Genomic DNA, 15,362 nt, shown 5'->3' on the forward strand with positions numbered 1-15,362 from the left:
GGCCCGGTTTGCATACATTAGCATGTTGCACACATGGCGTTGGCGCGCGGGCCAGTCAGCGGGGCGCGCAGCCTGCACACTACATACAGTAATGCGTTGCTGAATATCAAAGGAAATTACCCTTCACCTTGGCGCTGGGATCCCAGCGAGTTCCTCCAGCAGAGGAACGGGCTTTGAACCAGCAGATTCCCCCCGGGGCCCGGCGGCCCCTCCCCGGAACGCCGCGCCGGATAAGGGCCGTAATTCCCACTTTTAGGTTTCCATTAATCTGATCCTGACACAGGGGAGACGGGCTGCTTTGCATATCGCCTTCCCAAGATGGAGGGCTATTTACATGATCGCCTCCAGATTGAATATGATCAGTGGCCCACCTCCTCGCCGTCCTCTGCCACCGACACAGGGAAATGCAGATTTTTTCTTCTTCTTCTTCTTCAGCGGGTGTTTGCTGCATTATCTCGGGTGAAATATGATTGGCTCAGGTGTGTTAGCCGCGGCGTTTGGCTACGTCTCAAGTCGGACTTGATGGATACGTGTTGCGGATATTACAGCGCGGGCTCGATTCCCTCCGCGAAGGCCAAATTTCTTTTATGAACGTGACAGCGGAGTTGAGATATATTGACCCATTTATCATCGCTCTCTGATAGCGCTAACGCGTGAGAGCTAGCAGCAGCGGCCCCGCCCGCTCAGCAATGCCCCCCCCCCCCACCATGTAAATGCATCTGTAATGAACGCCGCCGCGTACAGGAGGTGCATTATTCTCTTTCTGCTACATTTATTTCTGAATATCAAATGAATATGATAAATGTGGAGCGAGGGGGCGGCGGGGGAAGCAGAGTAAGCCGCGGATCTGAGATGAGTGATATTGTTATTACACCGCCGCCGCCGAGCAGCACAAGTTGAGACGGTGTGAGACTGTGGCGTAGTGGGGGTGAGCACGCACGCACGCACACACACACACACACACACACACACACACACACACACACACACACACACACACTCTCTCTCTCTCTCTCTTGCTCTTTTCCATGCAAACACGTCCCTCCTCGTCCGTCCCTTGAAGTGCTTCATTGTTTTGTGTTTTTCCCAGCGTGTCAAGCTGAGACACAATTCCACATCATGTGCGTCTCGGTTGTGCGTCTCGGTTGTGCGTCTCGCTTGTGAGTCGATGCGCAGCGAGACAACAACAATGAGCTGTGGAGGGGAAAAGGAAAAAATAATGTAATAAAATGGAATATCAGTGTACAGACACCAGCGCTGTTTAGTGTGATGAAAGAGCAAAGATCCTCCTCCAACGCCGCCGTGGAGGCTGGTGACAGGGTGAACGATGAGCTGCCGCCATGTTGCTTCACAGTGATGCTGCTGTGTGGGCCAAAAGACATGCCAACATCATGCCAACATCATGTCAACATCATGCCCACATCATGCCAACACCATGCCAACATCATGTCAACATCATGTCAACATCATGTCAACATCATGCCAACATCATGTCAACATCATGCCCACATCATGCCAACACCATGCCAACATCATGTCAACATCATGTCAATATCATGCCAACATCTTGCCAACATCATGTCAACATCATGTCAATATCATGTCAACATCATGCCAACATCATGCCAACATCATGCCAACATCATGCCAACATCATATCAACATCATGTCAACATCATGTCAACATCATGCCAACATCATGTCAACATCATGCCCACATCATGCCAACACCATGCCAACATCATGTCAACATCATGTCAATATCATGTCAACATCATGTCAACATCATGTCAATATCATGTCAACATCATGCCAACATCATGTCAACATCATGCCAATATCATGTCAACATCATGCCAACATCATGTCAACATCATGTCAATATCATGTCAACATCTTGCCAACATCATGTCAACATCATGTCAATATCATGTCAACATCATGCCAACATCATGTCAACATCATGCCAATAGCATGTCAACATCATGTCAACATCATGCCAATATCATGCCAACATCATGTCAACATCATGTCAACATCATGCCAACATCATGTCAACATCATGCCAATATCATGCCAACATCATGCCAACATCATGTCAACATCATGTCAATATCATGTCAACATCATGCCAACATCATGTCAACATCATGCCAACATCATGTCAACATCATGCCAACATCATGCCAATATCATGCCCACATCATGCCAACAACATGCCGACATCATGTCAACATCATGTCAATATCATGTCAACATCATGCCAACATCATGCCTACATCATATTAACAGGTCAACATCATGCTAACATCATGCCAACATCATGCTAACATCATGCCAACATCATGTCAACATCATGTCAACGTCATGCCAACATCATGCCAACATCATATTAACATGTCAACATCATGCTAACATCATGTCAACATCATGTCTACATCATATTAACATGTCAACATCATGTCAACATCATATTAACATGTCAACATCATGCTAACATCATGTCAACATCATGCTAACATCATGTCAACATCATGCTAACATCATGTCAACATCATGTCTACATCATATTAACATGTCAACATCATGTCAACATCATGCCTACATCACACTCCAAGAATAATCCTGTTTTATATATATGAACAATGCCACACTTTCCAACGTTGAGGACGTGAGAGGATGATGGAAACACTCTCATATGAGAGGGTGATGGAAACACTCATGTGATAGGGTGATGGAAACACTCATGTGAGAGGGTGATGGGAACACTTGTGTGAGAGGGTGATGGAAACACTCTCATATGAGAGGGTGATGGAAACACACTTGTGTGAGAGGGTGATGGAAACACTTGTGTGAAAGTGTGATGGAAACACTCATATGAGAGGGTGATGGAAACAGTCATGTGAGAGGGTGATGGAAACACTCGTGTGAGCGTCTCTGTGTAAAAACATCCCAGCTCCCCTCTAAGTGCATTTCATGCTTTTAATTGACACCATTGCATGTTAATATGGGAACATGTCACGGATGTGTCACGCCGGCGAGCCGCCAGTGTGCGACCTCGTGTAATGTGGAGTTACGCTCCTGCTGCTCATCGCCGTGACAATAGATAAGCTTCTCCTAGGCAACGCCAGGCGGTTCAAACAGCCGTGAGGAGCCGAGGTGTTAAAAAAGAAAACCCATTTCCTGCGTCTGATCACTTTCTGTCTCTGGATTCCAAGTCTTCCTCTTTTGGACTTCATGTGTTGCAGGAGGTCCGTTTGAACTGTGAAATAATAAGAACTCAAAACACAACAAGGAAAACAACTGCTCCTCCAACCTCCAGAGGAACCTCTTGTGGTGCTGCTGCACTTCACTTTCAGGGTCCTGTTGTTTGCGGGTCGTCCTTCCATCAGGAGATCGGTTGATTTGTGAGTTAAGGAACATCGGCATCACCTGAGCACAGCGTATGGAACCGATAGAGCTGCCACACGGAGGCCATTCGAGATGGACCACCCATACTCCTTTCAACTTCTACGACAGTGCAACGCAGATCAACTCCTTCCTTTCATACCTTTCACAATAAAACCCCTCGAGGTTCAGGCGTTTCACATTGTCCTGTTGTCTATTCGTCATGCTGTGTGAACAGTATCGCTCACTCTGGATTTACAAAGAAGAAGAAGGCTTGTTCTTTGCTTCTGGGCCTTCAATGAGCTGAAAAGCAGACTTCTAAAATCAAAGAAATTCTCAAGATAAATGAATTGTCTCGTGAACAATGTTTCAGTCACAAGAAAGACAATGTGCAGCTCGTGAGCCGTGAGGCGTGTGGGCGAACAAAGACAACTACAAGTTACTAATACCTGCTCATTACAATGCTGTTGAATTTCTTAAATACCAAAACACATTTTACATGAGTAAAACATTTGAACAATGTGCTCTTTAACTGAGTTAGTTCGTAGTGAAAAATCCTTTTGGACCAACACGCCCACCTCATTCTGGGATACCGCCGTCTGTCATCTGAGGCACAGTTTCTAAATCCTTTGCACCATTTTACAGTCACAACAAATTCAAAATGGCCGTGGCAAAATGGCTGCGAGATGGGAGCTGTGAAAGCGGATGATTGTGTGTCTCACACTTCTGCATCTGGTTGAAGAGCGATAGCACCGGCCCCAAGAATAGCTCCAAATTATTCATAGCGAGGTATGACAAGCTCTGGTGAGAAATATGACTATGTCTGAGTCCATCGCTGCAGGCCAGGGGAAGAGATTAAATATAAAGCTGTCCTCCTGTAAGTAATACCCGATCAGATCAGAGGACAGGACCGAGGGCTGGACGGCAGCTCTGTGGCACGAAGACAGCGCTGCACGGTCATCACACCTCTAAATCCATTGGTAGATTATCACTCCTCTGTCTCCTTTAGCAAAACATAAAGATGCAAATATGTGAAGAAGGTGACTGACTATCACACCGTGTGAGCTTCACTGAGCAAGAAAACTCAAGGAATACATTTCAGAGCTCAGGGGAACCAATCAGAATCAAGACGTGTGACTAAAGAACAATCATATTCTATGTTTTGTGTCTGATTTGTTTTTCTAAGATCGCTCCAAGTGACTAAGCATAAGAAACAACATGGAGTCCACTCTGCAGGTCCTCTCAGCTCTGGAGGAGCTTTCAGCACCGGGTCTACGGCATGCCAGAGCCGACCACACCGCTGAGGCACAGCAGTGTGGTCGGCTATGCTATGCTATTGACATGTTCATTAGCATGCTAACAGTTGCTAATTGGCCCAAAATACAAAGTGAAACTGAGGCTGAAAATCTCATTTGTTTTTCAGCTATTTTCAGGAAGTGATTCCTGATAATAAACATCTCTGAACACATAGTCCCACTTATAGCACTTGACAAAGGATCGAAAATAAACATTTGTGTGCGTTTTGCAGCCAACACAGAAACTCTTTCACGAGTCAAAACCTCTGGTTCAGGTGACACGGTTTGTAAATTCCTGAAGCTACCATGAGCTACCCGTGAGGTTCTTATGTAATCTGTGCATTGTTTTGCCGACACTGAGATAGCAACGCATGTCCGCTCAGCGCATGAAGCCCTGAGTGCACATGCTCATCGTGACGTCACCGTTGGTTTGTGGACCGATGCTACGAAGCCTCCTGTTCCGCTGTCGCCATCTTGGATTCCGTCTGTCGCCATGTTTGTTTTTTTCAAACTGATGAACGGATGTTGCCATATCGGGAATAAAGGAGCGACTGTGAGAACATGTCGTCAGAATGATAAACAGATAGTCGCGATCAGCTGCTAAACTAAACAGCTGCCACAGGTACCCAATCCACAGCCCACCACTGTCTGACAACTGTTTCTAAGACATGCTCAGATTCAGCTTCACTGACTGTGAGGACTGAAAGAATTTGTCTTTTCCAGATGTTGCAGAGAGGAAGTTGTTCTCTGTGATAGTCTTCATGACGGAGAGGTGAAGTCATAAACACTGAAGCTCACACCTCCACACTGAGGAAACACTTCATATTTAGCCGTAATACAGCTATTTAAAATACTGCTTCACACATGAAGGTTCAGTCAAAGCAGGTTTTACGAACAGATTTATATCAAATAAAAACATCAAATAACTGCATATGGATTCTAGATTTATATTGTTGGATTAATTATTGTAAATAGAGCAATTACAGTTGATCATGAGGAGCTTGAAGTGCTTCTTCTCTGTTACACGGACAAACACTCAGGACTTCTCAGTCTAGAAACTCGTATTGTGAAGCAGAGTTAAATAATGTATTCATTTATAAAGATGTGGAAAAACCTTGATATGTAACGAAAGAATTCATAATCTACTAAAGTATCTCGTGAAAGTTAAAATGTTCATATTCATGAGTAAACGTTATAATGTCCACATTTATAAGTAAAAATTAAAATGTTCATATTTATAAGTAAATGTGAAAATGTCCATATTTATAAGTAAATGTTAAAGTTTTCATATTTATAAGTAAATGTTAAAATGTTCATATTTATGAGTAAATGTGAAAATGTTCATATTCATGTGTAAATGTTAAAATGTTCATATTTATGAGTAAATGACCTGCTGCTAAATAAATAAATAAGCATCTCTGGGAGCAGAATAAATACATTGACAGATGATAGTATAGTAATATAGATTAAGAATAGTAAGCAGACAAACAGACTGAATGAGCTTCAATCAGCAGGACGTAGATATTAAAATAACTTCTTGTTATTAAGGCGGCTTGTGACCCGTACGCATATCTCAGAGCTATTAACCAGTTACTCTCTGCTTCACCATCAGCTGTGCCGTTGGACCGGACTGCAGTGCGAAACTGGACTATATTTATAGTGTGTGTAAATACATAAACACACATATCCACACACACGTCGGCAGGAAGGTGCTACACAGCACACACCCTGCCGCCCTCGTCCCGCCCACACACTGCTGCTTTTAGCCCTCAGGCGTCACATCTCAGAGTTTCATTCACTTGATTAAATAATATTTGCATATGGAAATTGTTTGAAAATGATATTAATTTGTTATATTCAAAGGAGAATTACATTCTCATATTAAAGCTAAATTAGACAAAGACTGCAAGAGTGACAGGTGATGATATTGAACTTTGCTCAGTCTGGGCCTGCACACACACACACACACACACACACACACACACACACACACACACACACACACACACACACACACACACACACACACACACACATACACATGCACACACACACACGCACACACACCATCCCTTTAGAGGACATTACATTGACTGAACTACTCGTATTTTAACCTTAAACCAGGTCTTCATTATTTGTCCACAAGACACGTGTCCCCACAATGTGAGTGTGTACACATAACTATGTCCCCACAATGTGAGTGTGTACAAATAACTATGTCCCCACAATGTGAGTGTGTACACATAACTATGTCCCCACAATGTGAGTGTGTACACATAACTATGTCCCCACAATGTGAGTGTGTACACATAACTATGTCCCCACAATGTGAGTGCGTACACATAACTATGTCCCCACAATGTGAGTGTGTACAAATAACTATGTCCCCACAATGTGAGTGTGTACACATAACTATGTCCCCACAATGTGAGTGTGTACACATAACTATGTCCCCACAATGTGAGTGTGTACACATAACTATGTCCCCACAATGTGAGTGTGTACACATAACTATGTCCCCACAATGTGAGTGCGTACACATAACTATGTCCCCGTGATGTGAGTGCGTACACATAACTATGTCCCCACAATGTGAGTGCGTACACACAACTATGTCCCCACAATGTGAGTGTGTACACATAACTATGTCCCCACAATGTGAGTGTGTACACATAACTATGTCCCCGTGATGTGAGTGCGTACACACAACTATGTCCCCACTATGTTGGTAATCCACAAACACACACACTGACGATGTTTTTTCGAGGATGTAAATCCGTTGAAACGTCCTGGTCTCAGGTGTTTTTGCCTCCAAATGGCTTCAAATCCCCTTCCTCTTCCTCCATTTCAATAAAGAGGAAGGTCAGCCGCTCCACGCCGGCGCCGCGTCCAGGTGTGTGTGACTGATGGAGCCCGACGAGCCGTCACCGTGGGACAGATCTCCTCCTGAGCCAACTTAACTTATCAGGAACACGGACCAAAAAAATCAGGCTAATTAATTAAGAACAGTATTAGAAGTAATGGGATATTATAATATAAATTGCTACATTCTGGAACCAATTTAATCCAATTACTGGAACCCCTCATGAATATAATACCTCCAAAATCACTCCGTCAGAACCCAAAGGGAGACGTGTCTGACTGGAAGACTGAAAGAAAAGAAAGAAAAAGAAAGAGAAGAAAGATCTGCTCCCTTTTAACAGCGAACACCAGCCAGGATTTAAATTGTTGAGAGGAACTGTTAATTTGAGTAATAAACCTAATGATGATTTTTTTTTTCTAATTGACATTTCGACCATTTACAACCTGAGTAGGTTTTGTTTGAGCTCCCTTGTGCTTGATAAAGACGAATGACTGGAAAGGCTGATTGCTGCTCTTTTTTACCGCTTAATGGCTTCTACCCAATTTAGAGAACGTCTTGAAGAGACAAAAGAATACTTTTCTCCAGCAGTTAAAGTGGAGTGCGTTGTGTAGGGGCGGTGCGATGGAGTGACATTAAGAATCACAGCAACTTCAGAGGCTCAGGAGTCGTTTGGCGACCGATGAATCTACCGTACAGGAAATGAAACCATTCACCAGGTGGAAAGACTTCCTGAGTGAAGCGGTGTGATGTCATAACTGGTAAACAACCACAAATATATTCAATTTCCAAATGCACACAGAAGGATTTACAAACACATTCCAATGTAGAAAAACACACACATATATTTCTGCATTTGTATGTATTTCTGTGTGTATTTGTATGTATTTCTGTGTATATTTGTATGTATTTCTGTGTGTATTTGTATGTATTTCTGTGTGTATTTGTATGTATTTATTTGTGTATTTGTATGTATTTCTGTGTGTATTTGTATGTATTTATTTGTGTTGGCTTTTTTTAGACTCTCCTGCTGTGCCTGGATCCATAAATGTATTTTTTTCAACATGGAGCGATCTGTAGCCAATCACATGTCGCCCTCATTTTTCCACCAATCGCATGAGCGCAGCTCTCCCTCCCCTACCCACGTGGCTTAATTTGGGGGCGTGGCTTATCATGAGCGGCCGTCATTCAGACGCTGTTGTGGGACTGCGGATAATATTATGAACCCAGACACCGTGGAGTCTGATGTTCTGACGCTTGTGTGACTTCCACAGCGAGTATAGAGCAGAACGAGTGGTTATTTAAATGGCGGACGCCTCAGTGTCCTTGAGCAAGGCACTAGGGTGACTAGACGTCCGGATGTTCAATGCCGGTGCGGCATCAAGCCGGACGCGTATTAGTCCTTTCTGGAGTTGCACTGGGCCTTAAGAGACAAGTTGATGATATGATAATAAACTCATAAAGTTAGACATCAGGCTGTCGGCGGGCGGCCAGGATGACCAACCGGCCTCAGAGTTGATGCTTAAACAACAAACTTCTGGCCTGAAAACATCCTAAAGGACATGCTGCGACTCAACAACAGTAGTATTAGAAGATGGCACATTGAGAAACGCCCGCTGTGGACATCTTAACACTGATTGGCCGAGACGCGTCACATCAAAGATGTTCTATAGCTAAGATGACAACATCAGCTTTTCTTAACTAGAAAACTCTATCAAATACATCTTCCATGTGCATATCTTTGTCCATTAGGGACATACATCTGTAACTGACACACACACACACACACACATACACACACATACACACACACACACACACACACACACACACACACACACACACAACCTGTCATTAACTCAGAGTATGTGCACCTGCATGCCCTGCATACGCTGCATACGCTGCATACATCATCTTCTAATCGCTCGGTGTTTATAGTGCTTCTGCACTGAGAGATGAAATGTTCACGTCAGATTCCTGCTCAGTGTTCTCATCCTCTCATACTGCTTCTGAAGTACCTGAGTACATTCCTTCATGAGTACATGAGTACTTTGCTTCATGAGTACTTGAGTACTTTGCTTCATGAGTACTTGAGTACATTCCTTCATGAGTACATTCCTTCATGAGTACATGAGTACTTTCCTTCATGAGTACATGAGTACTTTCCTTCATGAGTACCTGAGTACATTCCTTCATGAGTACATTCCTTCATGAGTACATGAGTACTTTCCTTTATGAGTACCTGAGTACATTCCTTCATGAGTACATGAGTACTTTCATTCATGAGTACATGAGTACTTTGCTTCATGAGTACATGAGTACTTTGCTTCATGAGTACTTGAGTACTTTGCTTCATGAGTACTTGAGTACATTCCTTCATGAGTACATTCCTTCATGAGTACATGAGTACTTTCCTTCATGAGTACATGAGTACTTTCCTTCATGAGTACATGAGTACTTTCCTTCATGAGTACATGAGTACTTTCCTTCATGAGTACTTGAGTACATTCCTTCATGAGTACATGAGTACTTTCCTTCATGAGTACATTCCTTCATGAGTACATGAGTACTTTCCTTCATGAGTACCTGAGTACATTCCTTCATGAGTACATGAGTACTTTCCTTCATGAGTACTTGAGTACTTCCTGGACTGAACTGCAGTGACTTCTTCAGCGACTTGAACATTTCCATTTCCTGTTTAAAGCATTGTTTACAGTATTGTTCCCTCTCTATGGATTCATTTAATAAATAATAACGCGATGGGGTGGACCAGCTGCTCCTGGTCATTTTATCTGTTGTGTATTTGTACCTTCAACGTGCTGCGATGCTCCTCTTGAAGAAAGTGACTAAAACTTTACAAAGGAAGGAACCAAAGTGTTTGAGGGAGAAACACAAAACTCAGTTTTAATCAGCAACGCGTTCAGCCTTAATGCATATTTAATGACATCAACTCTCCCTTTCTTAGTGTTCTGATCAAAGCGAGAGGAAGATCTGGTTAAAGAGGCAGATGGACGTTAGTGTGAAATATAGAGGCGAGTATGAAAGAGGAGCCTGTATTCCCGCTGGATCTCTCAGACAATCAGAGAATGAATTGAGCAGCGTTGCTGTTGTTGTGAGAGGATCCTGCGCTCCCAGTAAAGCTGTTATCCCACACTACACAATACAATACAAATTGAGTCACTTCACTTTTATTGATACTCTCACGAGCAATTGAGCAGGTAGTGTTGTAGTAACAGAGCAGCGTCTCATCCCACCTCCTTCACATCAACAAACAACGTGTAATGCATTAACACACAATGTCGTTGTAATGTTAGACGCAGCGGAGGAAACACAAAGCCGAGCGGCGGTGCTGCTGTTGTGGTACGACACGACACACACCACATCTCACATGCGTCACACTGCTCTAAGCGTCGCTGCTTCCTTCAACCTGGTGAACTGTGGAGCAACGTGGTCTCCAGACCTCTCTCACTGTTCCAGGCTGTAGGAACCCAAATAACTCCAATACTTGTGTTTATTGTTTGTATTTGTTCAGCAAAGTCTTGAGAAAAAAATGTATATCTGCAAAAAAAAATCACTTTTACAAGATATTTTGATGGTAACTCTGAACATCCAGCATGATGTGATCCAGATTCCCCAAAAAGCCTCCTGGAGCGTCAATAAGACCTTTATGGAAAGATTAGGACCTAAAGAATCAGAACCTGAACAACAATCACAATAAAACAAAGTCTTGTCCTGTTAGGAAGGAGCTTCAGTCTAAAAGCTGTCGTTTGGTTCAAAAATGAGAAAAATATGACTAATTTTAAGCCAAAAGATTGTCTGAATGGGGCATGCTGGGAATTCAAATTGGGGCGGGGGGATTTTGGCGCACGGTTTCCAAAAGGTTCAAAGCAATGACCTGTTGGCTGCTCTGGTGTTGGAGCCATGAGGTCAGTGTGTGGACCATGCTGCTGGTCCTGTGCAGCTGCATGGTGGACCCACGCCGTGACACCGGGAGGACGTCTGAGGACGACGCCCGACGCCACGACCAGCTGTTCACGACGTCAACAACCTGAGCTGCTGCTGCAGGATGAAGAGCAGGATGAAGAGCAGGATGAAGAGCAGGATGAGGAACAGGATGAAGAGCAGGATGAAGTGCAGGATGAAGAACAGGATGAAGAGCAGGATAAGGAACAGGATGAGGAACAGGATGAAGAGCAGGATGAAGAGCAGGATGAAGATCAGGATGAAGAGCAGGATGAAGAGCAGGATGAAGATCAGGATGAAGAGCAGGATGAAGAGCAGGATGAAGAGCAGGATGAGGAACAGGATGAAGAGCAGGATGAAGAGCAGGATGAGGAACAGGATGAAGAGCAGGATGAAGAGCAGCTGGACGCTCCAACACTCAGGACTCCAGCCGGACCAGAAGGTTCAGACTGAACCGCCTCGTGTGCGCTGGCTTTCTGCCGTCGGCCTCGCTGTGAATGGAAAGGTTTTTTGAACCGGTCAGCTGACTTCGACATTGCTGCCGGCCGAGGTTCAGCTCCAGCAGGTCCAACATCCACACAGAGGAGCCGCTACACAACGACACTCACATCAACACAAGCCGCTTGTTACTGTGTGTGTTTTAAAATGGCGTGCATGTCTGTTAATGCGCCCAATGATTACTCATGTTCACACACACGAGCTCACTATATGTGGCTGCCTGACAATAGCACTGGTGACTGTGTGTGGCTTTGTACGATGTATATATATGTGTGTGTGTGTGTGTGTGTGTGTGTGTGTGTGTGTGTGTGTGTGTGGGAGTGGATTTGGCCCTCTCTCCTTTGTGATGGTGACTTTATTAAAAGGTGTTTGTTCTGTTGGATGGCAGAGAGACAGAGGAAGCTAAAATGGAAAGCGCATAATCTGCACATTATACACATCATGTGTCAAAATATAGAAGAGTGATTTATGTGACAATCCCAATCCATGACATTTCGCTGCTTTATGGTATCAGAACGTAATGATAAATATCATTTATTATGAGCGTGGCATAAAATTACCATGAGCTGGTGGCCAAACGCTGCTGAATGGAGGCTTTGGGTTTTATCTCTGTTCTCTCCTGCAGGGAACATTGTATAAATATCCAATGAGGCGCTAACGTTAGCTAGCGTCAGCTAGCGTTGAACTTTTCAGTGCAAACTAAATGAATGTCTTGTCTTCCCAGCTCGCTGCGTTCCTCTTCCTGTATGTCCTGAAGCGTCCTGACCTGCTGACCCTCTGCAGGCCTCCTGCCGCACGCCGGCGACCAGGAAGGACGGCGACCAGGAAGGACGGCGACCAGGAAGGACGGCATGCCGCCGAGCCGCTGGGATCGGTAGCGATTGACCCCGAGGGCTAGCTATTAGCCATTGTCAGCCGTAATGATAGATCCCTTTAGCATTAGCGAGCCGTCCCCAGCGTCCGCGCCCGCTTAACTTGTTATTTATAGATCATGTCAGGCCGGCAATAAACATAACGCATAAAGACTGCAGCTAATGTGCTGCTAATGAAATCTGGACATGAGCAACTTTATGAATTGAAATAACTCACGAGACGCCGGGAGCCTCTAACTCAGAAAAGGTTAGCTGTGTGTGTGTGTGTGTGTGTGTGTGTGTGTGTGTGTGTAAAGCTGCCTTGCTCATTTGCAAGGCGTCCCTGTGCAGCAGCTGCACGGCGGTCAATGGGACTGGAATGTGCTGAACTCTCACTCTGCCTTTGGGTAAGTGCTGGAAAAATGTATAAAAACTTCATTCAGTCATCTTTTTCCAGCAAAGGCACGACCTCCGAACACTTCACTTTTGTAAAGCGTGCATTACGAGGGAGCCATGTTGGATCCTTGAAACCCCCTTTTCAGATCGCCATGGCCTTTTGGCTCTAAAGAGCTTTTTACCGCGATAAAGCCGAGCCCTGGACGGCTGCCATGTGTTTTTACTCAACCTGTTAGGAGCCTCAGTTTGAAATGAAGTATTTACTGCTCACCTTCAAAGAAAAGGTTCACTGAAAACAGCATTATGTTCTCTTAATTACATTTTTTAACAGCTTGAATAACCGTAACTCAAATGTAAAATGGTGCTTTTCTTATTTTTTGTGGAACTGTTGCAGGTAAATATGATCCACCACATGGTCGTGTTGCAGTGTTTCAGTGTTTCAGTGTTTCATTGTTTCAGTGTTGCAGTGTTTCATTGTTTCATTGTTGCAGTGTTGCAGTGTTGCAGTGTTTCATTGTTGCAGTGTTTCAGTGTTTCAGTGTTTCATTGTTGCAGTGTTGCAGTGTTTCAGTGTTGCAGTATTTCATTGTTGCAGTGTTTCAGTGTTTCAGTATTTCATTGTTTCAGTGTTTTAGTGTTGCAGTGCTTCAGTGTTGGAGTGTTTCGGTGTTGCAGTGTTTCAGTGTTGCAGTGTTTTAGTGTTGCAGTATTTCATTGTTGCAGTGTTTCAGTGTTTCAGTATTTCATTGTTGCAGTGTTTTAGTGTTGCAGTGTTTCATTGTTGCAGTGTTTCAGTGTTGCAGTATTTCATTGTTTCAGTGTTTTAGTGTTGCAGTGCTTCAGTGTTGGAGTGTTTCGGTGTTGCAGTGTTTCAGTGTTGGAGTGTTTTAGTGTTTCAGTGTTGCAGTGTTTCAGTGTTGCAGTGTTTCATTGTTTCAGTGTTTCAGTGTTTCAGTATTGCAGTGTTGCAGTGTTGCAGTGTTTCAGTGTTGCAGTGTTGCAGTATTTCATTGTTGCAGTGTTTCAGTGTTGAAGTATTTCATTGTTGCAGTGTTTTAGTGTTGCAGTGCTTCAGTGTTGCAGTATTTCATTGTTTCAGTGTTTTGGTGTTGCAGTGCTTCAGTGTTGGAGTGTTTCGGTGTTGCAGTGTTTCAGTGTTGCAGTGTTGTGGTGTTTCAGTATTGCAGTGTTTCAGTATTTCATTGTTGCAGTGTTGCAGTGTTTCAGTATTGCAGTGTTTCAGTATTGCAGTGTTTCATTGTTGCAGTATTTCATTGTTGCAGTGTTGCAGTATTGCAGTGTTTTAGTGTTGCAGTGTTGCAGTGTTTTAGTGTTGCAGTGTTTTAGTGTTTCAGTGTTGCAGTGTTTCAGTGTTTCAGTGTTGCAGTGTTTTAGTGTTTCAGTGTTGCAGTGTTTCAGCGTTGCAGTGATCAGAAGACTACACAGTGAAATGTAACAGTGGTCCAGACTTACATTAAATGAGTTACTACCCAAAATATCACTTGTCACTAGTTTTTACCAGGTAACAGTCACTTTCAGGTGAAACACAACCAACGTCCTCATTGCTCTGAGTAAACAGCAACACATCCTGCTGTGTGAGCACGTGCAGAAGACAACATCCAGACCTCCAGGGTCCAGCTGACCTGCTGAGGCAGGAAAGATGACTTAGATTTTGAGTCTCTTCTTTTCTTCTGAAGAACAATAAGATAAGTTATCAAGCAAACACTCACTGTGAGTCAAAGTGTTTCTCACTGCTGCTGATGCAGGAAGACCCTTCAGCATGTGAGCGAGGGGACACCAGGCATCGACCCCTGAGCGAGTCCCTCACCTGAAAACTACTTCAATTGTCACAATATGAAAGTTGACCAACATCTTTGGTGGCAGGACGAGCAGCGGGAAAGTCCGAGCTACAAGCGAACGCCCCGCGACCGAGCGCTCTGCAGCATTAAACCGGGTTGTTGAGTTGTGTTCTTCGTATCCTGCTTCATGTGTGTGTTGCTGTGCTGCGTGGCCTCTGTGAGGACTGAACACACATGCAGTGCAGGTGTTGGATGCCCATCAACATGGAGGAAGGTGGCTTCTCAGGCGCATCCTGATCGTTGCATCAGGAAT

Source organism: Clinocottus analis, unplaced genomic scaffold (genome assembly GCF_023055335.1).
Source record: "Clinocottus analis isolate CAN_PGR_092001 unplaced genomic scaffold, fCliAna1.0.p SCAF_46, whole genome shotgun sequence".
Classification (NCBI taxonomy): domain Eukaryota; kingdom Metazoa; phylum Chordata; class Actinopteri; order Perciformes; family Cottidae; genus Clinocottus; species Clinocottus analis.